At 38.7% G+C, this 25,668-nt stretch overlaps 1 pseudogene across 1 annotated transcript; it reads right to left on the reverse strand.

Moving 5' to 3' along the window:
- Positions 1 to 164: 164 nt before the first annotated feature.
- TTC39D (tetratricopeptide repeat domain 39D) lies at positions 165 to 25,457 on the reverse strand (annotated as a pseudogene). The gene is made up of 2 exons (XR_014842178.1): positions 25,263 to 25,457; positions 165 to 2,311 (listed from the first exon to the last, which is right to left on the reverse strand). The product of XR_014842178.1 is annotated as a tetratricopeptide repeat domain 39D (transcript).
- Positions 25,458 to 25,668: the final 211 nt, after the last annotated feature.

Consider the following 25,668-nt stretch of genomic DNA (forward strand, 5'->3'; position numbering starts at 1 on the left):
ATTTGTGAGCTGCACATAATCTAGTAAGATGTTAAAAAAAACATTTTTTGAGTTTTTAAAAAAATGTCTAACTTAATAGATAAATTCATAACATATAAAGGAGCCAGAAAATTTTATAATGTACATCATTTGCCTTTTCTTTTTCAAGAAAGTGCATCACTCCATTTGCCAGTCTAAGACATTCCATTTTATAGGTATAGAGAACAAAAGAGAGAAAAGTAAGAGCCAATTCCTTTCTTCCTTGTTACTGGTCACATTCTTAGCAGCTGCCTCTTCTTGGATTTCTTCCACAAAGAAATTATTTTTGTAGCTGTTAATTACCTTGCCAATTGTAGACATTTCACTCATAAAAAAACAAAACCGCAGTTTGTGTCTAAATCATTTCTCTTTAGCTATTTGCTCAAGGGCCACATGAGCCCTAAACTGTAATCGGGCTTCCATGGAATAGTCTTTGTAGTTTTTTATGTTTTCTAGGCTTTTTATTGCGTTGGCATAATCTCCTTTAAGATAGTATAGGATACCCAGTTCATAGTAAGAGTATGGCACCAAATAGTGGTCATATTTTAACAATTTCTCCTTTTGAATGACATGATTTAAGTAGTGCTCAGCCAACGAATATTTTCCCAAGTATTTTAGGCACAGACCTTTCAATAAATTTAGTAAACTTATGTCATCAATTCCATACTCTTTATTTGGATTTTCTTGTAAGAGCTCTTCTCCTTTGTCAATTATTGATAGCCAGGTGGAAATAAGTTCTAGCCTTTTGCTCATGACTCGGAAACCACTCCAGGCATAAATGAATTCCAGGATGGGCTGCGCCGTAAACCAGCCAGGAGTACTACCATAGCGCTGACCCTTCTCAGCAACAAACTTTTCTATTGGCACTGAAGTTCCTAAAATTCTGATTCTCAGGTTATCCACATTTAAGAAGAGAGAGCTCATGTCTTCACCTACTGATTTCAAAAAGTCAGAAGGAAGCACGGCCAGTAGTGAGGCCTTAGCGAATGAATATATTGCCTTGGACCATCTGCTATTTTGAAACAGTAGATCAGCAAAGTGGTAAGCCTGCCTCCATTCCAGCAGAAAAATGTGGCACCACATGAGTTCCCAGTAACAGAGGTGATGAACCTGCTTCCATTCGTTCTGAATAAAAATGCACTCCTCCAGTGTTAACTGGGCACGTTTAAAACTTCCTTTCAGCATACTAAAACGTGCATGAAAAAATTTAAGTATGACACAGTTTGGAAATTTCTGGAGGTAGATTAGAGAGAGATTCTCTATAGCAGAACTGTGGCCTTTTTCAACACCAAAAGCTACAGAGATATAATTGTAATAAAAGAATAGAGTCAAAACACTTAAGATATTATTTATATGGGATTCAGATGCACTCTCATGAAGCAAAGTCAAGCCTACCTCTCTATCACCAGAGTATCCAACAATGTTGAGTAGTTTAAGTGTCTTTGGTGGCACAAGTGATAATATCAAATTGAATGCACCAAGTCCAAACTTTATGCCTCCAACCAGGTGTTTATAGGTTTTGCTTTGGTAATTATGTATCTGTGTTAGTACCTGCTGACAGTCTTTGTATATTTGGTAACTTAACCCAATGTTGATGCCACTTTTAAGTAAACTAAGCACACTGTCATCCTGTATAAACATTACAGTGGATTTCAAGATCAAACACTCAGCGTAGCAGACTTCTGCATGCAATTCCTCTTCGATAGCCTTTATGCCCTGTTTACTCACTAGATGAGACAAACTCATCATCCGAGATTTTCTGCGGAAATTGTTACAGGTTCTCAAAGCTTCCTTTGCCGCAGTCAGCCCAATGTCTATATCATGTGGATCAAAAGTCAGGATGGCCTTAACAACCATAAGGATGCTGTAAATTAGAGCATGGTATATGCTGTTTTTCGACCAGGGGTAAATGAGATTTATGGCATCTGAGAATCTGTTATTCAGAAACAAATACAATCCAGTTGTGCATTCTTCCAGGGAAGATACAAGATCCATTGTTGTTGCTGCAGGGATCATTTCATAGGCGTCTTCAAACTTTTCCTCTTTATCATTTTCTCCCTTACTAAATGATGTAAAGTCATCCTTATTATTTTCTCTTCTGTTCAGAGCAAGTGACATCTTTGTTTCCCCACTTTAGAGATGGGAAATAGATCTGAGGTGGAATATCTGGGGCTGCAAAAATGGTAGCTCCTGCTTCCTGACTGGGGTCACTTCTTCCCGGCCTGAGCTGTCGCTATTACAATGGAGGCAAACAAACTAATAGCTGTGAGGTGCAGCATTTGGATATTCTCATCTATGTCAGACAAAGAGGGGAAAAAAGATAATTTTATTTACCTAGAAGATGTATTTCTGCAAAGGTCAAATCATCTGGCATGTACTAAAAAAAACACGCTCTTTGAGAACACTGTGAAGCAAATCCTTTGTAAACTGAGTTCTTTTGCTAACCATCCCGTCAATCTATCATTTTCATAAGATCATTCATTTGTGTATTTGTGCTGTAGAACTATACAATGATAGCTGTACAAAGAAAATGAGTTCTTTATAGGAAGGCTTGGGGGCAAGAATCTGGCTGGAAAGAAGCGGTCTCTAGTTAAGACTAGAACAGATCCTAGTTAAGACTAGATGAAAGGATAAGCTGTCTAGACCGAAGAATAAAGGTTATGGGAATGACAACCTATCCCATGCTATTCTTACATATACTTTAATAGACAACTAGGTATTGATAAAATATTATGGCTAGTTGTATAGGACTTTGGACTGGAAAGTGCTGTGCAAACTAGGAAGATTTCCTCACATTGTTGCAATTAAAAAAAAAAATTCAGGGAGTTCCCGTCGTGGCTCAGTGGTTAACAAATCCAACTAGGAACCATGAGGTTGCAGGTTTGGTCCCTGGCCTTGCTCAGTGGGTTAAGGATCTGGCATTGCCGTGAGCTGTGGTGTAGGTCGCAGACGTGGCTCGGATCCCACGTTGCTATGGCTCTTCGGCTACAGTTCCAATTGGACCCCTAGCCTGGGAACCTCCATATGCCTCAGGTACCGCCCTAAAAAGACAAAAAAAAAAAAAAAAAAAAAAAAAAAGAAAAGAAAAAGAAAAAAGAAAAAAACGCAAATGCTACAGTTTTTATCACAGCATTACTATAGTATCTTGGTAGGACGGTGGGGTGGGGGTAGGCACAATGGAAAACCAACCCCAAACAGCAATGTATTCATAATAATGTATGCATAATAATAAAATAGCTCCAATTATTATTTTTAAAAATAGAAATCATAACCACAACACTTAAATAGTAATTATTACAAAGCTTTACAATTACATAGTTTAAAATGTACTTTAATTCTTTATTTTTATATATTAAAAGACAGAGGAGAAAGTAAGACAGAGGAGAATAATCAAAGAGAAAAAACCAGAAGAAAGACATGAAGATTTTTATACAGGGGGGAAGAAAGAAAAAAGAGGGAAAATAAGTTATATATGAATGAAAATTAATGGGAGAGGACAGCTTCAAAGATATTATTTTAGCTGAATTGCTTGTTTTTACACCTAAGATTTAGTTATGCCTCAGCATTAGCAATTGTAATAACCATCCATTGAAAAGTCAGGTTAATTATCTAAAAAGCTCAGCTCTGAGCAGAATAGCTATGCAGCCCATTAGGAAGGAAATTATTCTTGGGGCTGCAGTAGTAGTAGCTAGATTAAGGTTGGCTAGAGAAACCTAGATGAGGGCCGGGGTCAACTCAAGGACAAAGTTCTTTACCTCTGGCATAAAAGAATCCCTATTCTCCATCCAAGACAGGTCAAACTTTACCTTTTCTGAAACCTTACCTAAATATGTCAGCATAATCACTCTGATGGTGTTCTGTGTCTCTATTAATGTTCAACTCACTGCATTGTACTTATTTATACACCTGTTTTCACCACTAGCCTGGGAGCTTGAAGGCACACCTTGTATTTTATTCAGCATCCTACCCCATTTCTAGCACATCCCCCTTGAACAAAGCAGGTATTAATAAATGGTTGCTAAATGAATTCAGGTGCCCGCAACATCTTTCTAGGAATTGCTTGAAGGCAGGTTGTGAACTCATCTTTCTGCCACATAATTGCTAGGTTTGCTACTCCCTAAGAGGACATAAAGATATAGCCATAATGAATTCTCTGTACCAGGTTTACTTGTATATTGTTCTCTAACACTTCGGGGATTGGGATTCTATTTTTCACCTACCTCAAGGATTATTACTTATATAGTCAATAATATAAATTTTCAGAGATGTTAATGGAGGGATATTTTCCTATTTTTTTCCTCAGTTCTATAGAGGTAAAACTGACAAATGAAACTCTAAGATATTTAAAGTGTACAACATGATGATTTTTGGGGGGGTGAGAACATCTAAGTTGTACTCAGAAAATTTCGATTACACAACACAGTGTTACCACTTTAGTCACCATTATACATTTGATTCTCAGAACTTATTCATCTTATAACTCAAAGTCCATACTCTTTTCCCAACCTCTCCCTATTTCCCTTATTATCTATTCTTAATATTCCCATAAAGGGACTTTTCTGCCAGGGAATACTCCTTGCTAATGGGCCAACTTCTGGCTGGGAGTTGACAGAGGGAACTAGGGAGGTGTCCCTCTATTCTTTCTGAATTCCTTCTTTTAGAACCAGCCTGTGCAAAGTTTGAAGCTGGGAAAAAAAAAAAAAAAAAAAAAAAAAACAGGGAGCATTTGTTTTTTGCTCTCTAGCTACATGTGGGACCAGTGCCATCTGTTTAATTAAGGGGGGGCCACATTAGTGAGCCCACTTGGCAGCACTTCTGAAGTCACAGTAATCATCAACTTAATTAAAGAGGTCATATCTTGGTTTCCTTCTGCCTAACTCTTACATCTATATTTCATTGGTTCTGAACTCAGGGAAGGAAAAGTGATGTTATTTATTGACTCCCAAAACCATCTCCTCCTCCCTCTTCTCTTGTATCCCACCTAGATGGTTGATACCATCACTCACCCTAGATTCTATTTTCTCCTCCCATACCCATCAGTGACCAGATTTTGGCAATTCTGCTTTGCTGGATGAGGTGCCTCTCTCTTGTCTTCCAAATCACCCTGGGCATATGTCTTTAACGAGGCTTATCCCTAAGGTTATAAAATGGTAACACGCACAGACGACGAAGTTAGACCAGTAAGGATTGAATCCTAATGTGCCACTTGCTTGGCTTTACTGTGCCTTGTTTTCTCATCTGCAAATAGGGAATCATAGTACTTCTACCAAAGAGCGGTTGGGAGAATCAGGTGAATTAATACACGAAAAAGAGTCAGGACAGTATCTGGCATATAGAGTAAATACTCTACACATTTATCTGTACCTAGTCCCCCATAGTCTGGCATATAGTCTTTACTGAATTGTTTCAAATGGGATTTGGAATGTACACGGCTTTGTTTTGGAAGTCCCAAATTTTTGGTAATAGAGGCCGAGACACACTCCTATCTTATTATTATTTTTTTTAATGGCCATATTCATGGCATATGGAAGTTCCTGGGCCAGTGACTTAATCTGAACCACAGCTGCAACCTATACCACAGCTGCAGCAACATCAGACCCTTTAACTGACTGTGCTAAGCCAGGGATGGAACCTACAACATGGCGGTGACTGGAGCTGCTGCAGTCGGATACTCAACCTCCTGGGCCACAGCAGGAACTCTTCATTCTTTTGCTTAAAATGGTCTGTCTCAAAAGTCTTCTTTATTTCTACCTGCTTGTCTGTGTTTGGAAGGATCTATCTAGTGAGACTGGATTAGGGAAGGCTATTACTGAGCCAGGAAGATCAGACAGGGAGCTTGAGTAAGGTAGAGAGGGAGAGGCTGAAGATACAGAAAGGAACAATTCAATAAAAAGGAGGCAGCAGGGGCGGCATAAAGCACAGGTAAAGGGAGGGGCAGCCAGCCTAGGATAACTATGAGAGAAACCTCTTCCACTAACACAGAAGAGCCTTCCTTCCAGTCACTCATTCAATACATACTTAAGTGGGCTCCTTCTACATGCTGAGCACTATTCTTGGTGCTGGGGATACAGCAGCAAACAAAACAAAGATTTGCTCTCCCGGAATTAATTTTCTTAGGGGATAGACATTATGGTGGGGGAGAGAAACAGTAAATAAATGAATAAATAGCATGTCAGTTGTTGATACATGCTAGAAGAAAAATAAAATGGGTTAGGGCAGAATAAAGAATTTAGAGAGGGATGAGGTGGGAGGAACTTGCTATTTTGTAGTGGGGAGTCATGGAAGGCCTCTCTGATAAGGTTAAATTCGAGCAGAGATGTAGAAGATGGGAAGGTCTCTTGATTTCTTCCTTCAGTCCAAGAAAAGTGAACATCCTCTATGTTCCCACGATGTGCTGTGCTTACCTCTGTTACAGACCTACATATATATTTTTCAAGGGCCTGTCTTCTTCTTTTTCTTCTTCCTCTTCTTTTCTTGGCTGCACCCACAGCACATGGAAGTTTCTAGACCAGAGGTAAACTCTAAGCAAGACGCAGCTGTGATCTATGCCACAGCTGCAGCAATGCTAGATGCTTAAGCCACTGCGCTGGACCAAGGATCGAACCTGAGCCACTGAAGAGACAACGCTGGATCCTTAACTTTCTGCACCACAGCGGGAACTCCTCGAGTGTCTGTCTTTTTTTTTTTTTTTTTTTGTCTTTTTGTCTTTTCTAGGGCTGCACCTGAGGCATATGGAGGTTCTCAGGCCAGGGGTCTAATCGGAGCTGTAACCGCCAGCCTACACCAGGGCCATAGCAACGCGGGATCCGAGCCACGTCTGCGACCTACACCATAGCTCATGGCAATGCCAGATCCTTAACCCACTGAGCAAGGCCAGGGATCGAACCCACAACCTCATGGTTCCTAGTCAGATTCGTTAACCACTGAGCCATGATGGGAACTCCATGTCTGTCTTCTGACTTCATCTTTATATCCGTCTTTATCACAGAATATAATGACTGGAACTTAGTCATTAAACTAAATCAATACTTATCACATGGTTCTGACAGTTTTCAATATGCATATATTGAGATAAATTCAAGATGAAATAATTAATTAACTGTTAAAACTATGAATCTGGAAAATTTTACAGTGAATACAAATAACTAAAGTCCTTAACATAGTAAGAGTTCCTTTGAACTAGTAAGACAGAAGAAACACTCCAACAGAAAATTTAGCAAGGGACATAAACAAATTGCCACTGAGCATAATGTTCAATCTCACCGTACATCAACAAAGTACAAATTAAAAAATAAGCTATCCATTAACAAAATCAAACTTGGCAGATTAAAAAATGTGTAACATCCAATATTAATGAAGGTACAGAGAGAGTGCTGAATCCTAACCACTAGACTACTAGGGAAGGTTAATGAAGGTGCAGAGAACCAAATATCCTTGTAGGTTTGTTGGTGGGTGAATAAGTAGCTGCAATCATTTGGCAACATATTTTAGAAGCTTTTATATTTTTTTAATAATCTTTGACCTGGTAATTTCACTTATGAAATTATTCTAAAGAAATAATCAGGGATGTGAAGTTATATACACTTCAGCCTTATTTATAATATAAAAATGAAAACAGTTCTCTTGTGGCACAGCAGATTAAGGATCTGGTGTCACTGCTGCTGTTCAAGATGCTGCTGTGATGTGGGTGTGATCCCTGGACAGGAACTTCCACCAGATGCCCACATGCCATGGGCATGGAAAAAAAGAAAAAGAAAACAATCTAAATTTTTTTACAACAGAGGATACCCATATATACAGTGGAATGCTATGCAAACATTATATGGTCATAGAGCATTTAATGACTTAGAAGATTGTTTATGGTGTAATACTATATATTAGGGCTCTCCAGAGAAACAGAAACAATACCAACTATCCATATAAAATAATATATAAAATAAGGAATTGGCTCATGCAATTCTGGAGGCTGAGAAGTACCAAGATCTTAAATCGGCAAGCTGGAGACCCAGAAGAGCTGAGGGTATAAATTCCAATCTGGATGCCAGCAGGCCCCAAAACTTAAGAGTCAGCCTTTCAGTTAGTGTCCTAGCAGGAAAAGTTGTCCTGCTTTAAGAGAGATTCCCTCTGGCTCAGTCTATTCAGGTTATCAATTGATTGGATAAGTCCCACCCACATTAGGGAGGGAAATCTGATTTACACAGTCTACTCATTCAAATGTTAATCTCATCATTAAACACCCTCGCAGACACAATCAGAATAATGTTTGACCAAATGTCTGAGTATCCATTAACAAGTCATGCTGACAAGCAAAATCAGCTAACACATGTTATTAAATTTTAAAAAGCAGGTTTTGGAGTTCCCACTATGGCTCAGCAGGTTATAAATCCGACATAGTGTGGGTGAAGATGTGGGTTCAATCCCTGGCCTTGCTCAGTGGGTTAAGGATCTGGTGTTGCCACAACCTGCAGCATAGGTGGCAGATTCAGGTGGCATCTGGTGTTGTCTGCAGCTGCGGCTCCAATTCGACTCCTAGCCTGGGAACTTCCATATGCCTCACCAGTTCTTAGTTCGCAGCTGTGGCTCAGAATCAATTCCTAGCTCAGGAATTTCCATACACCTGGATATAGCCATTAGAAAAAAAAAAAAAAAAAGAAAGAAAGAAAGAAAAAGAAAAGAAGGTTTTTATAAGACTATATGATACATCTTTTTCCCCAAAGAAATGATATATCAATAGATAAAAATTAGAACTATAGAAGTTCCCATTGTGGTGCAGGGGAAACAAACACCACTGGTATCCCTGAGATGCAGCTTCAATCTCTGGTCTCCCTCAGCAGGTCAGGGATCTGGCATTGCTGTGAGCTGTGGTGTAGGTCACAGATGTGTTTTGGATCCTGATCCTGCGTTGCTATGGCTGTGGCATAGGCTGGAAGCTGTAGCTCCATTTTGACCCCTAGCCTGAGGACTTCCATATGCTGCATATGCAGCCCTAAAACGCCAAAAAAAAAAAAAAAATAGAACTATACATATCATATTGCTAATAAGATTAGATCTGGGTGATGAGATTATGGATAACATTTATATTCTTTTTTATTTAATAACATTTAATCAATATCCAGCACCTACTATATGATAAGCACTATGCTAGGTACTAGGCTTATGATGGTTAATGAGATAGATTTGGCCCAGTTCTCACAAAATTCATAGCCTAGTATTTGTACTTTTTCCTATTTTATATAATTTCTGCAATCAACATGTTACTTACAATTAGAAAAAATGCCTGTATGGCTTTGCACGCAATATCTCATTTAATTCTCACAACTCTGTGAGATATTACTGTCATTTTTCTTTTACGGGTGAGGAAACTAAGTCTAAGTGAAGCTAAGTGGTTTGCCAAAAATCAAATGGTTGGGGACTGTTTTTCCTGTCCACCACATTCAGTAATATATCAAAATTATATATTAAGTAGAAATGTTATATCTGAGTTAGTGAAAAGTTAAAGGATATTTTGGAAGAATGTTTTTTATTGTTTCTAAATTTTATGTGTGTGTGTGTAGGCTATAAATGTGTTTTATTAAAGATGAAAAAAAGAAGTGAACATAAAATACTACTTTTTTGGAGTTCCCATCCTGGCACAGTGGAAACGAATCTGACTAGGAACCATGAGGTTGTGGGTTCAATGCCTCAATCAGTGGGTTAGGGATTCAGCATTGCTGTGAGTCATGGTGAAGGTCACAGACACAGCTGGGATCTGATGTTTCTGTGGTGTAGGCCAGCAGCTGTAGCTCTGATTGGACCCCTAGCCTAGGAACCTTCATGTGCCTCGGGTGTGGCCCTAAAAAGCAAAATAAATAAATAAATATATATATAAGTTTAAAAAAATACTACTTTTTCAAGATCCCTAAAGACCCACAGTAGAAAAGGTGGCTCTCACTGAAAGTTATCTTTTGAAAAACTGCAGGAACAGTTGAGCTTTGGGGTTAAAATCAGGAGCCATAACATCCTAGGAAAACTTTCTATGAGATTTAACCAGATTGTCCTCCCACTGTTGTTGCTGGGGGGAGGAGGCTGAGCAAAACACCACTATCAAACAAAAAATATAGGGAAAAGTGCTTCAGGACAACTTAAAGAGCTAACAGACTGACCAAGACCTGGGCCAACCAATAACAAACAAAGGAACTAGATAGAAGATAACTAAAGGAATTAACACAATGCAAGTGTACTATCAGAAACAGCAGCTTTGGCAGATGCCGTACAATATCACTTATATATGGAATCTAAAAACTAAAGCAAACTAATAAATATAACAAAAAAGAAACAGACTCAGATATAGAGAACAAATTAGTGTTTACCAGTGAGGAGAGGGAAGGGGTTAGGGGGAAGATAGAAGAAGGGGATTAAGAGGTACAAATGTATAAAATAAATAAGATACAAGGATATATAGTATAACACAGGGAATATAGTCAATATTTTATAATAACTATCAGCAGAATATAACTTTAAATATTGTGAATTGCTATGTTGTACAACAGAAACATAATAATAATAAAGAAAGGAGTTCTCTTATGGCACAGTAGATTAAGGATCTGGCATTGTTACTGCAGTGGCTTGTGTCCTGGCCACAAGCCTCCACATGCCTGGAGCGTGCCAAAAAAAAAAAAAAAAGAAAGAAAGAAAGAAAAAAAAAAGAAAGAAATAGTACCTTTGGAATTTAACAGCACTAGGGGTAGGAAACAGAAAAATGGGAAATGATTTATGAAAACTTTGACTAGGACTTAGAGCAAAACTCAGGGTGAGAAAGAACAGAATGGTTAATAGGAAAGAAGCAAGAAAGTTATTAAATCTGAAATAATGGAATCCAAATCAATTTGGTTTTAAAATATAAACGTTTTTGTGTGTTTGTATCCTATTAGGTCTTAAGAGTAAGGTTCATACTTTTATTATCATTTTATCCTGGTAATAAGTATAGTATTATATTTAAGTATAGTAGCTTATATTTGTTAAGCACATAATACATTCTTTTGATGAAGAAAATATGAAATGAAGCACACATATCATTACCATGATTCTAGATTAGGCAGTGTCAAAGGTATTGAATGATGTATACTCTCCTCCTAGTCTGAAAGCAAAAATTCACAGATATTGAAAGTTTTCCTTTCATGGAAGCTGGAAGGCTCCTATGGAAAGCAAAAGTTGTTCTCACTAGCATCTCATTTGAAGATGCTTAACTGTAGCAATACTGCCTCCTTGAAATCTGAGGCAACCAAAAATCAACCAAAAATCAAATCAGCCTTCCAATATTGTGCTATAATAAGTGTAACCAGCAAATGTCAAGAAAATAATTTGATTCCCTACACCTAGGAAGACTAGCACAGCAAACTTATCTCCATCACGGGGATTTTAACTTTATAGTAATGCACTTATCTGTATGAGAAACCTTGAACCCACTGCACTGAATGGGAGAAGGATGAAGAAAGAGGGGCTAGGGGTATTTGTGCATAAAAATACAATAAAAAACTTTTCATGGTATATAACCGGATAGAACAATACTATCCAAATTCTATTCCAAACCAGCCAAAGACATCACAAAAAAAGAAAATTACAGGCCAATATCACTGATGAACATAGGTGCAAAAATCCTCAACAAAGTATTAGCAGACAGACCCCAACAATACATTAAAAGGATCATATACCATAGTGAGATTTATTCAGAGATTCAAGGATTTTTCAATATCTATAACTCAATGAATGTTATATACACATTAACAAATTGAAGAATAAAAACCATATGATAGAAGTTCCTGCTGTGGTACAGTGGGGTTAAGAGCCTGACTGCAGCAGCTTGGGTTGTTGTGAGGGCTTGGTTTGATCCCAGGCCCACTGCAGAGAGTTAAAGGATCTGGCATTGGAGTTCCCATTGTCGTGGCACAGCGGAAACGAATCCAACTAGGATCCATAAGATTGCAGCTTTGATCTCCGGCCTTGCTCAATTGGTTAAAGATCTGGCATTGTCTTGAGCTGTGGTGTAAGTTGCAGATGCAGCTTAGATCCTGCGTTGCGGTGGCTGTGGTGTAGGCTGGCAGCTGTAGCTCCAATTGGAACCCTAGCCTAGGAACATCTATATGTCATGAGCGCAGCCCGAAAAAATAAAATAAATAAATAAATACACAAACAAACAAATAAATAAATGAATAAAGGATCGGGCATTGGCACAGCTGCAATGTAGGTCACAGTTGTGGCTCTGATTCAATGCCTGGCCTTGGACCTTACATATGCTGTGGGTGTGGCCATAACATTTTTTTTTAAATGATAAGCTCAGTAGATGTGGAAAAAGCTTTTGACAAAATTCAACATCCATTTATGATTTAAAAAAAAAAACTCCAAAAAGTGGGCACAGAGGGAATATACCTCAATATAATAAAGGCCACATATGACAAATCCACAGCTAACATCATTCGTTATGGTGAAGAGCTGAAAAGATTTCCTCTAAGATCAGGAACAAGGCATTCTTGTCGTTAACAAACCCAACAGTATCCATGAGGATGTGGGCCTTGCTCAGTGGGTTAAGGATTCAGCATTGCTGTGAGCTGTGGTGTAGGTTGCAGATGTGGCTTGGATCCTGTGTTGCTGTGGCTGTGGCGAAGGCCAGCAGATACAGCTCCAATTAGACCCCTAGCCTGGGAACCTCCATATGCTGGGGGTGCAGCTCTAAAAAGACAAAAAAAAAAAAAAATCAGTAACAAGACAAGGATGCCCATTCTTGCTACTTTTATTCAACATAGTTTTGGAAGTTCTAGTCCTAGCAATCGGAGAAGAAAAAGAAATAAAAAGAATCAAAATTGGAAAGGAAGAAGTAAAATCATCACTGTTTACAGTTGACATGATAGAAATCCTAAAAACATCACCAGAAAACTACTAAAGCCTATCAATGAATTCACTAAAGTTTCAGGATACAAATTAATATACAGAAATCTGTTGCACTTTTATACAAGAATAATGAAAGATCAGAAAGGAAAGTTTAGGGAGTTTCCTGGTGGCCTAGCATTTAAGGATCCGGTGTCGTCACTGCTGTGGCACAGGTTCAGTCCCTGGCCTGGGAACTTCTGCATGCCATGGGTGTGGCCAAAAAAATAAAAATAAACAAAACAAGGTATCACTACCCTATGATAACCTACACCGGAAAAGACTCTGAAAAAGAATGGATGTGTTTAAATGTAAAACTGAATCACTCTGCTATACACCTGAAACTAACACAACATTGTAAATCAACTATACTCCAATAAAAAAAAATGTTTAAAAAAGAAAGAAAAATTAAGAAAATCCCAGGAAGTTCCTGTCATGGCTCAGTGGGGACAGATCTGAGGACGCAGGTTCGATCCCTGGCCTCGCTGAGTGATTTAAGGATCTGGCATTGCCGTGAATGTGGTGTAGGTCACAGAAGTGGCTCAGATCTGGTGTTGCTGCGGCTGTGGTGTAGGCCAACAGCTGCAGCTCTGATTTGACCCCTAGCCTGGGAACTTTCATAGGCCGCGCATATGGCCCTAAAAAAAAGACAAAGAAAGAAAGAGGAGTTCCCGTCATGGAGCAGTGGTTAACAAATCCGACTAGGAACCATGAGGTTGTGGGTTCGATCCCTGCCCTTGCACAGTGGGTTAACGATCCGGCGTTGCCGTAAGCTGTAAGCTGTGGTGTAGGTCGAAGACGCGGCTCGGATCCCCTGTTGCTGTGGCTCTGGTGCAGGCCGGCAGCTACAGCTCCGATTAGACCCCTAGTCTGGGAACCTCCATATGCTGCGGGAGCAGCCCAAGAAATGGCAAAAGACAAAAAAAAAGAAAGAAAGAAAGAAAGAAAGAAAATCCCATTTACCATTGCATCAGTAAGATTATCTAGGAATAAAAATAAACCTGCACAAGGAAGTAAAAGACCTGGACTCAGAAAACTATTAAGACACTCATGAAAGAAACTGAAGATGATACAAACAGATGAAAAAATATACCAAAATTTTTTATTTTTTAATTTTAATTTTAATTTTTTTTTTTTTAGGCCTATACTGTGGCATATGGAAGCTCCCAGGCTAGGGGTTAAATCAGAGCTACAGCTGCTGGCCTAGCCACAGCCACAGCAACACCAGATTCAAGCCATGTCTGCAACCTACACCACAGCTCATGGCAATGCCAGTTCTTTGACCCACTGAGAGAGGCCAGGGATGGAACCATCATCCTCATGGACACCGCTTGGGTTTCCACTGCACCACAACAGGAACTCCTACCATATTTTTAGATTGGAAGAATTAATATTGTTAAAATGAACATAATACCAAGGCAACCTACAGATTCAATATGATCCCTATCAAAATACCAATAGCATTTTTCACAGACCTAGAACAAATTTTTAAAATTTGTATGGAAACACAAAAGACAAGACCCTGCTGAACAGCCAAAATGGTCTTGAGAAAGAACAGAGCTGGAGGAATCATGCGCCTTCACTTCCAACTATACTACAAAGCTACAGTCAGCAAAACAGTATGGTACTGTCACAAAAAGATCAATGCAACAGGAATTCCTGTTGTGGCTCAGTCGGTTAAGGATCAAATGTTGTCTCTGTGAGGATGCAGGTTCAATCCCTGGCCTCACTCAGTGGGTTAAAGATCTGGTACTGCCATAAGCTGCAGTGTAGGCCCCAGCTGCAGCTCTGATTCGACCCCTGGCCTGAGTACTTCCATATGCCGCGTGTGGCCGTAAAAAGAAAAAAAAAAAAAAAAAAGATCAATGGAACAGAATAGAGAGCTTGGAAATAAACCCACAAATTTATGGTCAATTAATCCATGATAAAGGAGGCAATAATATACAATGGAGAAAAGACAGTCTCTTCAATAAGTGGTGCTGGGAAAACTGGAGAGCTCAGGTAAAAGAATGAAACTGGAACATTCTCTATTATCATATACAAAGATAAAGACCTAAATGTAGGAGCAGATACCCTAAAACTCCTAGAGGAAAACACAGGCAGAAACTCTTTTACATAAATTGTGGTAATATTTTTTTGGATCCATCTCCTAAAGCAAAGGCAATAAAAGCAAAAATCAACAAATGAAACCGAATTAAACTTAAAAGCTTTTGCACAACAAAGGAAACCACTGACAAAATGAAAAGACAACCTATTGAATGGCAGAAAATATTTGCAAATGACATGACTTGATAAGGGGTTAATATCCAACATATATAAACAGGTCATATAAGTCAACATCAAAAAAACCCCAAACAGGAGTTCCTGTCATGGCTCAGTGGTTAATTAATCGGACTAGGAACCATGAGGTTGCGGGTTCCATCCCTGGCCTTGCTCAGTGGGTTAAGGATCCAGCATTTCTGGGAGCTGCAGTGTATGCAGCAGATATGACTTGGATCTGATGTTGCTGCGGCTATGGCGTAGGCTGGTAGTTGCAGCTCCAATTCCACCCCTAGCCTGGGAACTTCCATATGGCAAGGGTACAGCATAAAAAGACAAAAAAAAAAAGAAAAAAAAAAAGAAACAAAGAAAAAAGAACACAAATAACAAATGCTGGCGAAGATGTACAGAAAAGGGAACCTTAGAATACTCTTGGTTGGATATAAATTGGTGCAGACACTGTGGAAAACTGTATAAAGGTTTTTCTTAGAAAACTAAAAATTGAACTACCATATGATCTAGCAATTCCATTCCTGGATATATTATCAAAAAAAAAAAAACCCATAGACACTAATTTGAAAAGATACCTGAACCCCAATTTTCACAGCAGCATTACTTACTATTGCCAAGATATGGAAGCAACTTGTGTCCATAAGTAGATGAATGGATAAACAAAATATGATATAGATAGATAGATAGATAGATAGATAGATAGATAGATAGATAGATAGATAGATATACACACATACAACAGAATACCATTTAGCCATAAGAAAGAAGAAAATTTTGCCATTTGCAAGTGTGGATGGACTTGGAAGGCATTATGCTGAGTGAAATAAGTCAGAGAAAGATAAATACGGTCTGATAACATTTATACGTGGAGTCTAAAAAATACAACAAACTAGTGAATATGTGTATCAATAACAAAAAAGTGGACTCACAGATACAGAGAACAAACCAGTAGTTACCAGTGGGAGAGGGAAGTGAGGAGGGGCATTATAGGGATAGGGGATTTAGAGGAACAAACTATTAGGTATAAAATATATTCTACAACAGCGATTATAGCCAATATTTTATAATAACTATAGAGTATAATCTTTACAAAATGTGAATCACTATATTGTACATTTGTACCTTATATAATATTGTACATCAACCATACTTCAACAAAAAAAATTTTAAAGGAGAAATTCTAGGATTAAAGTGGAGTTTTTGTTGTTTTAAATACCAACGATGTCCCACTGGAAAATGGTAGCATATTTTGCAGGTTTCACAGGCACATTTTTAGCATGCAAAGCAGTTCCCTGGTGGTTCGGCAAGTTAAGGACCTGGTGTAGTCACTGCTGTGTCTTGAGTTGCTGCAGTGGCATGGGTTTGATACCTGGCCCAGGAGCTTCCATATGCCTGCTGTGGGCAAGGCCAGACAACAACAACAAAAACCAAAATAAGTGTTTCACTACAACTCTCAAAGAGTTGGTAAAAAAGCCAAAACAGGTTACTTTTAGAAAGGCAGTGTTTTGCAGAAGAAAGCTCTGTGGACTGAGAGAATCAGAGGTTCAGATTTGGGCCTGAAATAGCTGTATAACCTTGGGAAAATCATTTGTAAATATCAATTGAGCGACAACCATGTGAAGTTGCTGAAACAGTTTCTTAGTAGAATTCATTAATTCTGCAAATATTATTGAGAACCTAGTACTGTATAGGCCAAGAACAATGCCAGGTAGTAGGAATGCATCTGTGAGTAAGACATTGTCTCTGTCCTTGTATATTTCACACTGTGAGAGACTCTTACAGAATAAATGAACAGGTGAGAGGTAAGAAGAGCTATGAAGGAAAATAAGGTTGTGTAAAAGGTATAGAAAGTATGGGGGAGTTCCCGTCATGGCGTAGTGGTTAACGAATCCGACTAGGAACCATGAGGTTGCGGGTTCGATCCCTGCCCTTGCTCAGTGGGTCAAGGTTCTGGCGTTGCCGTGAGCTGTGGTGTAGGCCGCAGACGCGGCTCGGATCCTGCGTTGCTGTGGCTCTGGTGTAGGCTGGCAGCTACAGCTCCGATTCGACCCCTAGCCCGGGAACCTCCAGGAGCGGCCCAAGAAATGGCAAAAAGACAAAAAAAAAAAAAAAAAAGTATGGGGTATATTGAGGTATTATTAAAAAAGTACTAGTTTTTTTAAAAAAGACACAAAATCAGAATTCCCTTGTGGCAGAGCAGTTTAAGAATCCAGTGTTATGAATGCAGTGGCTCAGGTTGCTGCTGTGGCATGAGTTCGATCTGTGGCCCAGAGACTTCCACATGCCACAGGTGTGGCCAAAAAAAAAGAAAAAAGAAAAAAAAACACAACCCCCCCACAACAAAACCTTCAAACAATGCAGAAGGCTACACTGTACAGGTAAAAAATGAAAGCTCCACTCTATCATCAAACAAATTCCATGTCCTAGAGGCAACAACAGTTAACAGTTTGGGAGTGTACATATTAATGCTAGATTATCCCTATATTAACTATCCTATTTAATTCCCCCATTACTACTTCCACTTAAAATATTTATATTTATTTATCTATATTTAAGATTACATTTAATTTTTATTATAAAATAATAATACATAGTTTATAATATATTATATAATTTATTTATATATTTAAATGTTATATATAATATATATAATTATATAATAATTTTATAAAAGAAATTTTTTATCATAAAGGAAAAAAAAAATAACCAAAGCTGGAGTTCCCACAGTAGGACAATGGAATTGGTAGCATCTCTGTAGTGCCAGCAATTGGGTTTAATTCCTGGCCTGGCACAGGGGGTTAAGGATCTGGCATTGCTGCATTATTGCAGCCAAATAATGAGGAATAAAAAAGATTGTGGAGGCAGAAATCATTTTTAAAAAAACAAACTCACATAAACTGCGTTCACAACACTACCCACCCATGGATAGCATCATTAAAACCTTCATTTTCTCCTGAGAAATACTGAGCCTAGAATGACAGGTACAGTCACATGTTCCAATGAACACAAGTACTAAATTGTGATTCTCAGTTCAAACTTAGAATTCCTGTCTCCAAGCTTTCTATTAAAAAAAAAAAAATTACAGGAAAGTTGTAAAATACAGGAAAACAAAACAAGAAAACTTAGGGAGTTCCCACTGTGGCTCAGCAGTAATGAATCTGACCAATATTCATGAAGACATGGGTTCAATCCCTGATCTCCTTCAGTGGGTTAAGGATCCGGTGTTGCTGTGAACTGCAGTGTAGGTTGAAGATGCAGCTCCGATCCTGTGTTGCTATGGCTGTGGTGTAGGCTGGTAGCTGTAGCTCCGATTTGACCCCTAGACTGGGAACTTCCATATGCCACGGGTGTAGCCCTAAAAAGACAAAAAAATTTAAAAAAAAAAGACAAATTACATTTATTTGTTTATTTATTGTTTTGGCTATGCCTGCAGGATTTGGAAGTTCCTGGGCCAGGGATCAAACCCTTGCCATAATGGCAACCTAAGCCGAAGCAGTGGCAACACCAAATCCTTAACCTGCTGAACCACCAGGAAACTCCTACAATGTGTTTGGTTTTTTTTTTTTTTTTTTTTTTGTCTTTGTTTTAGGGCCACACCCATGGCATATGGAGGTTCCCAGGCTAGGGGTCGAATCAGAGCTGTTGGTGCTGGCCACAGCCACAGCCACAGCAATGCCAGATCTGAGCCGCATCTGCAACTTACACCACAGCTCATGGCAACGTCAGATCCTTACCCACTGAGTGAGGCCAGGGATCGAACAGCAACCTCATGGTTCCTAGTCAGATTGGTTTCCACTGCACCATGACAGGAACTCCCAATGTGGTTTTTAATGGCCACAATATATGTAACCAATTTATGTGCCATAACATTTAACCAATTTGTTTCATTTCAAGCTAGCTCCAGTTTTTGACATTATAAATCAGATCTTACCAACATTTTTGCATATAAATCTTTACACATATCTATGATTAATTCCTAGAATAAACTCCAGAAAGGAGGATTGCTGAGCTAAAAAAACACATAATTTAATCATTTTAAAACATATTGCCTAATTGACCTCTTCAAATCTCACACTTTTTTTTTTGTTTTTTAATGCCTGCACATGCAGCATATGGAAACTCCTGGGCCAAGGACTGATTTCAAGCCAAAGCCTACAGCATAGGCATAGGTTGCAGCCGTGGTAACACTGGCCCCATTAACCCATGCTGATTGAATCAGCACCTCCCAAGCGACCCAAGCTGCTGCATTCCGACTCTTTTGTTTGTTTGTTTTTGTTTTTTGCCTTTTCTAGGGCCACTCCCACAGCATATGGAGATTCCCAGGCTAGGGGTCTAATCAGAGCTGTAGCCACTGGCCTACACCAGAGCCACAGCAACTCGGGATCAGGATCGGAGCCTCGTCTGCAACCTACAGCACAGCTCATGGCAACGCGAGATACTTAACACACTGAGCAAGGCCAAGGATCGAACCCACAACCTCATGGTTCCTAGTCGGATTCATTAACCACTGAGCCACAGCAGGAACTCCTGTATTCTGATTCTTAACCCACTGCTCCACAGCAGGAACTCCTCACATTCTCATTAGTGTAAGTGCCAATTTCACTGCACTCCTGACAAAAATAGCATGTTGTTGTAATTTGCATTTTTAGTAAGGATAGACATTTCTTTTTTGCTCTTCTTATTTTTTTTCTATATTTTTTACTGGGTAAAGTCATACTTTGTTCCTTACTATAGATTCTAGACTCTTGAATTTGGAAAACTAGATTAAAAAAAAATTAGGGGAGTTCCCGTCGTGGCGCAGTGGTTAACGAATCCGACTAGGAACCATGAGGTTGCGGGTTCGGTCCCTGCCCTTGCTCAGTGGGTTAACGATCCGGCGTTGCCGTGAGCTGTGGTGTAGGTTGCAGACGAGGCTCGGATCCCTGCGTTGCTGTGGCTCTGGTGTAGGCCGGCGGCTACAGCTCCGATTCGACCCCTAGCCTGGGAACCTCCATATGCCGAGGGAGCGGCCCAAGAAATAGCAACAACAGCAACAACAAAAAAGACAAAAGACAAAAAGACAAAAAAAAAAATTAGGGAATGGAGGGGACAAACTTTTTTCAATCAAGAAAACACACGACGGAGAGGAGTTTCCATTGTGGCTCAGGAGTTAAGAACCCAACATAGTGTTAAGGATGTGGTGTTGCCGCAAGTTTCAGCATGGGCCGCAGATGCAGCTCAGATCCTGCATTGCTGTGGCTGTAGTGTAGGCCAGCAGCTGCAGCTCCAATTCCACCCTTAGCCTGGGAAGTTCCACACGCCACAGGTACAGACTTAAAAAGAACAAAAAAGAAAAGACAAGACATGAGGGAGGGATAAATTAGGAGTGTGGGATTAACATATACACACTACTATATATAAAATAGATAATCAACAACGACCTACTGTATAGCACAGGGATAGCTACTCAATATTCTGTAATAACCTATATGGGAAAAGAATCTGAAAAAGAATGAATATATGTATATGTATAACAGAATCACTTTGCCATACATCTAAAACTAACACAACATTGTAAATCAACAATACTCCAATATAAAATTAAAATTAAATAAAAAAGAAAAACACATGGGATTAAAAAAATGATTCCTAGCATCCTTTCCTTAAAAAAGAGGAGTAGGGAGAAGCATTTTAACAGAAAAAAATGACATTATTACAGAAGAAAAGATTTTTTCCCAAGAAAGAATGATTGGCAATAGTTTATATTTTTCTGAGACTGGAGAGATTTTCATCAATGCTCAAACTGACAGTCCTTGCAGCAGGATTTGGGAACCACTGCACTCATCATGCAGCAATTCTTAGTCTCCTTTGAAAAATGAGATGGTCAGACTAGTGATCTAAAAACTTCTTCCTGGAGTTCCTACTGTGGTGCAGTGGGTTAAGAATCTGACTGCAGCAGTTTGGGTCACTGTGAAGGTGCGGGTTTAACCCTCAGTCTGTTGCAGTGGATTAAGGAGCCAGTGTTGCTGCAGCTGTGGTGTAGGTTGCTGTGGCTCGGATTCAATCCCTGGCTCCTGGGAACTTCCATATCCCATGAGTGTGGCCATTAAAAATTAAAATAAAAATGAATAATTCCTCCTCTGAATTTCAAGCCATTTCTTTCATATGCAGTCTAAACATAACTATCTGAGAGTTGTAGTGTATGTTTCCATTTGCCATAGGTTTTGAAGTAGATTTCATTCTTTTGTTGTTTTTTTTTTTTTTTGTAGGGCCATAGGGGAGGCACATGACAGTTCCCAGGCTTGGGGTTGAATCAGAGCTGTAGCTGCTGGCCTACACCACATCTGCAGCAACGCCAGATCTGAGCCCCATCCTTAATCCACTGAGAGGGGCCAAGGATCCAACCTGCATCCTCATGAATACTAGTTGGGTTTGTTTCTGCTGAGCCCAAACAGTAACTCCATCATTCACTTTTTTAAAAAAGGTGTACCTATTCTTATAGAAATTAGCTTCCAAGTCTAAACTTTGTAATAAAAAGTGACAATTTCCATACTGCTCATGAACACACATCTCCCCATTCTATAGGCAAATACTTTTGCATAGAACCCTTAAGAAAGTTTCAGAATTTGATTTTGGGGTTCGTGGAAATTTACTTTTCATGAAGACAATTTCTAAGTATTTGCATGTTACATGTGCCAGAATATTTTCCTCTATGTGGATTGGGTCAAAAAAGAAAAGTGGCAATTTCCCATACTGAAATCACTGAGTAAAGAGACAAAGATATCTCAGGCATGTCCAAAGCTGATCACAACCATGTTCCAGAGTCTAGTCCTCAGCTTTGCAGAAACTTTAATTTTGTCAAGTGCCCAACTCATATCAAATTTTTAGCAACTGCAAAGGTTAATCAAACTGCTGCTGCTCCTTCTCCTCCTATTACTAACAGCTAACATTTATTGAACACTCTGTGTGTGCTAGACAGTATGCAATGTTACATACTTGGTTTAACTCATCCAATACTAACATCTGAGACAAGGTACTATTATTAAATCACATTTTGCAGATGAGCAAGCTGAAGTACCAGGAGATTCAAAACTTGGTTAAAAGTAGTCAGCTCTTTAATAGTGGAGCCAAGCTTCAAACCCCACTCTGTCACACTCCGTGACACTTACACTCTTCGTCATTACACTACACCATCTCTCCTAAAAAAAGATTTTTGAACTAAAATTATTTTTTTATTTTTTACTAAAGTATGGTTGATTTGTGCCAATTTCAACTGTACAGGAAAGTGACTTAGTCAGTATATACATACGCACATACATACATACATTCTTTTTTTAAATATTATTTTCCATCATGGTCTGAACCAGAAGATCGGATATAGCTCCCTGTGCTATGCAGTAGGACCTTATTGTTTATCTATTTTAAATGTAATAGTTTGCATTTACTAACCCCAAACTCCCAGTCCACCCCACTTCTTTCCCCCTTGAACTAAAATTATGTCTGTTAATTTACAGTAGACGATATTAATTTTCAGGGACTAATAACTCAGTAGCAAAACATCAAACAAAGGAAAGTCAATGGTCTAAGTACAGCTGAGAGGTGGTTAATTAACATAGGTTTGCTCCTTCCAAGACAGTGCTAAGTGCTAAACTCTAAGCTAGTCTAGCTCTCTCTAATTAAGACATCAAGCTGACCAAGTCCCTTTCATTACTATTCTTCCTTTAGAGAAGAAACAACAAATTGATTAGTTTAGGGCTTGATGGCTTTACAGTTTCACACTTTTTAACACAGTCTTTTCTCAGAAAGCCTCACTCTTAAGTTGCTTTATACTCCCAAACCACCCATTTGGATTTCTATCATTGGGGCACTCTTGCATCGCATTTTTCCTCTTCTTAGTTTTACTCTTGGTCAAAGCCCTGTCATTCTTTAACAGTAGTTCCCCTCTCTCTCCTATATACTTCAGTACTGACTGCAGTCCAGTACTTGGCTAGTGAGAAGTTAATTTCTTTATACAATATAAAAGTAGTATAAACATGCCACTAAGAGTTTTTCCTTCCAGAATTTCTCAACCTTCTTGAGGGAACAGAAGATTATGAAATGTTGAAAAAAGAAAAGAAAGTTGTGGTTGAATACAGCTGTTCAGATTGACCTACAGCACAAACATACACAGTGCATACGGAAATACATCTTAAAAGATAAATGTTGGTAATACTTTTATAATATAAAGATGATTTTTAAATTAAAAACTGATACCTGTGCAAAAGCTCTAAACTTGTTTTTGTTCTAAAGTTTTCACACCTAAGCCAAAATGTTTGACAATGATTTAAAAATGAAACTAAGATGGAGAATAAAGTAAGATAAAAAGTGAATTTTTCTTTAATGTTTCTCCAGAAATACTGAACCTAGGAAAGGCAAATACGTTTTGAAAGCTGCAATGAAAGGATTAAGACATACCCCCCTTCATAAACTAATATTGTTGATATTTAATAACCATAACTTGAGAATTATTTAGTAGGTCATGTTAGGAAATACTAGAATATTCACTGAATCAAATTAAGTAACTTTCACATTCAAATTGAATCTGGGAATGTGATCTTAATTTAATATGAAATTTATGTAGGTGAAACTGATTTCAAAAGAATCAGCAGAAATAAAAACAACTCTTAAAAAAAAAAACTCCCTAATTTATATTGACATGTAATTGGTTACATGCTCTTAAAGAAAGTGTTCAGTACAACTGTACAAAAGCAGTATACAGTACTATTATTTTTTCACAGCAACCAGGTTAGCAAAGCTCAGCCTAGAATTGGCCTTCCTTTAATAGAAATAAATAATACATAGCTAAAAAGACAGGCAAGCCAATCAGGGTTTTCCTTAAATGTGCTTGAAAGCAATTTGTTATAGGTTGGATAATTGCTTCTTTTCGTACTGTTTACATTATTATATTCTTAGAAATTCTCTTTTGTACAATAGACTTGTATTCAGAGTGAAAAAATATTTATTGAGGCCTATTAGGAGCTATGCATATAATAAGTACTCTCAGTAAATTACCTATGTTTTGTCCAACAGTAATTGTCATTAAATTCTTTTTTTTGTCATTAAATTCTTAACAGAATAAAGTTTAATTAGTGAGGCTTTACAAAATTGATATTCTTTCTATATAAAGAATATAAAAAGATCTTTATTGTTTAATCCTTTCCAGAAGAATCTTGATAAGTAGATAAGGAAAAATCAATAAGGTGAAACAAACATAAACTGTACAGAACTTCTATTTTCTTGCTAGAGATTTTCTAGAGATAGACCGATTCCTTCCATAATTTGAAAACTGAAAAAAAAACTATAAATTTGTAGCATTACCTGAGAGAATCCATACTTTATTCACCCAAATAAAGGCTTATTTAAGTCTCCTTTCTCCTATACTCTGTATACCACATCTACACATACACGCCAAGTGAAGTTAAAACAGATGAAAAAAAAATACAAATACCTAAAAATTTCCTCTTTTTTGTGGAACATTTACAACTCGTGTATCCTGTTTATAGTGTAATGCCTTTTTCTTACAAGTGGTAAAAAAAAGAAGTTAAATATGTATTTACAGCGTTGGTGTCTGGCAAATGCATTGCATAAAATCGAAACTGGATTTTTAGCGATTCTAACATAAAGATTTTCAGATATTTGATATACAGAGTGGTTGAGCATCAAGGCTGCTACTCAGAAAAGACTTCTAAAGTCCCAGTCCTCACGAACTGAGACTCAGGGGATGATACAATACAAAGCAGAAAGCACTAGAAAGGAAGCACAAATGTTACCCCGTGCTTCAAATGCAAATTTCAGAATTGCCATACCAAAATGATTTAAGGATTTAGGGTTTTGTCATAATTTTAGCATAATGGGGTGAAAAAACCCTCTATTCCTTTGTTCCCCAGACTCCAAGAACTCGGACCATGTTGGTGAAAATTGGTGACTGGTTCTGAGGGGGGCTGGAGGGTCGGTGCAGGGCGGGCGGTCCCTGGGGGTGGTTGCCCCTTTTGAGGCCTATGGTGTAGACACCAATACTCAGAACGCCGGGGTTCCCTGGCTAAACTCACGATTACCTCTGATGAGCCCCAAAGATCAATGAGTATCACTCTAGGCCTGGTCCCCCAGCAGAAAGGCGGCGACGGCGCAACATCAGCGGTTAAATTTTACAGACTTTCATAAGGCCGGTCTAGTGCACCTGTAACAAGATTACTAGGGCCGAGGGGCCGTATCTGGGAAAATGAAAGGATGGAAGGAGAGGGAAGGAAAATGAGGAGGGCACAGAGAAAAGGGGGAGGGGAGGGGGCGGGACAACGCAGGGAAGGCCACGGGTTTATGGACGAGATCGTGGAGTTGCCATGGAAACGTATCCCTCCGCCCGTGATCCGCGTCTTAGCCCCCTCAGTTCCCTCCGCGCGGCTTCTCGTCTGTTTCCGCCCAGCTCCTTTGTGCCGCGCAGAACGTCGAGATGACGCATGCGCA

Source organism: Sus scrofa, chromosome 3, assembly GCF_054392235.1.
Source record: "Sus scrofa isolate SSC_HxYL_T2T_F1_AM1 chromosome 3, Sscrofa_HxYL_maternal_Yorkshire_Landrace_v2.0, whole genome shotgun sequence".
NCBI lineage: Eukaryota > Metazoa > Chordata > Mammalia > Artiodactyla > Suidae > Sus > Sus scrofa.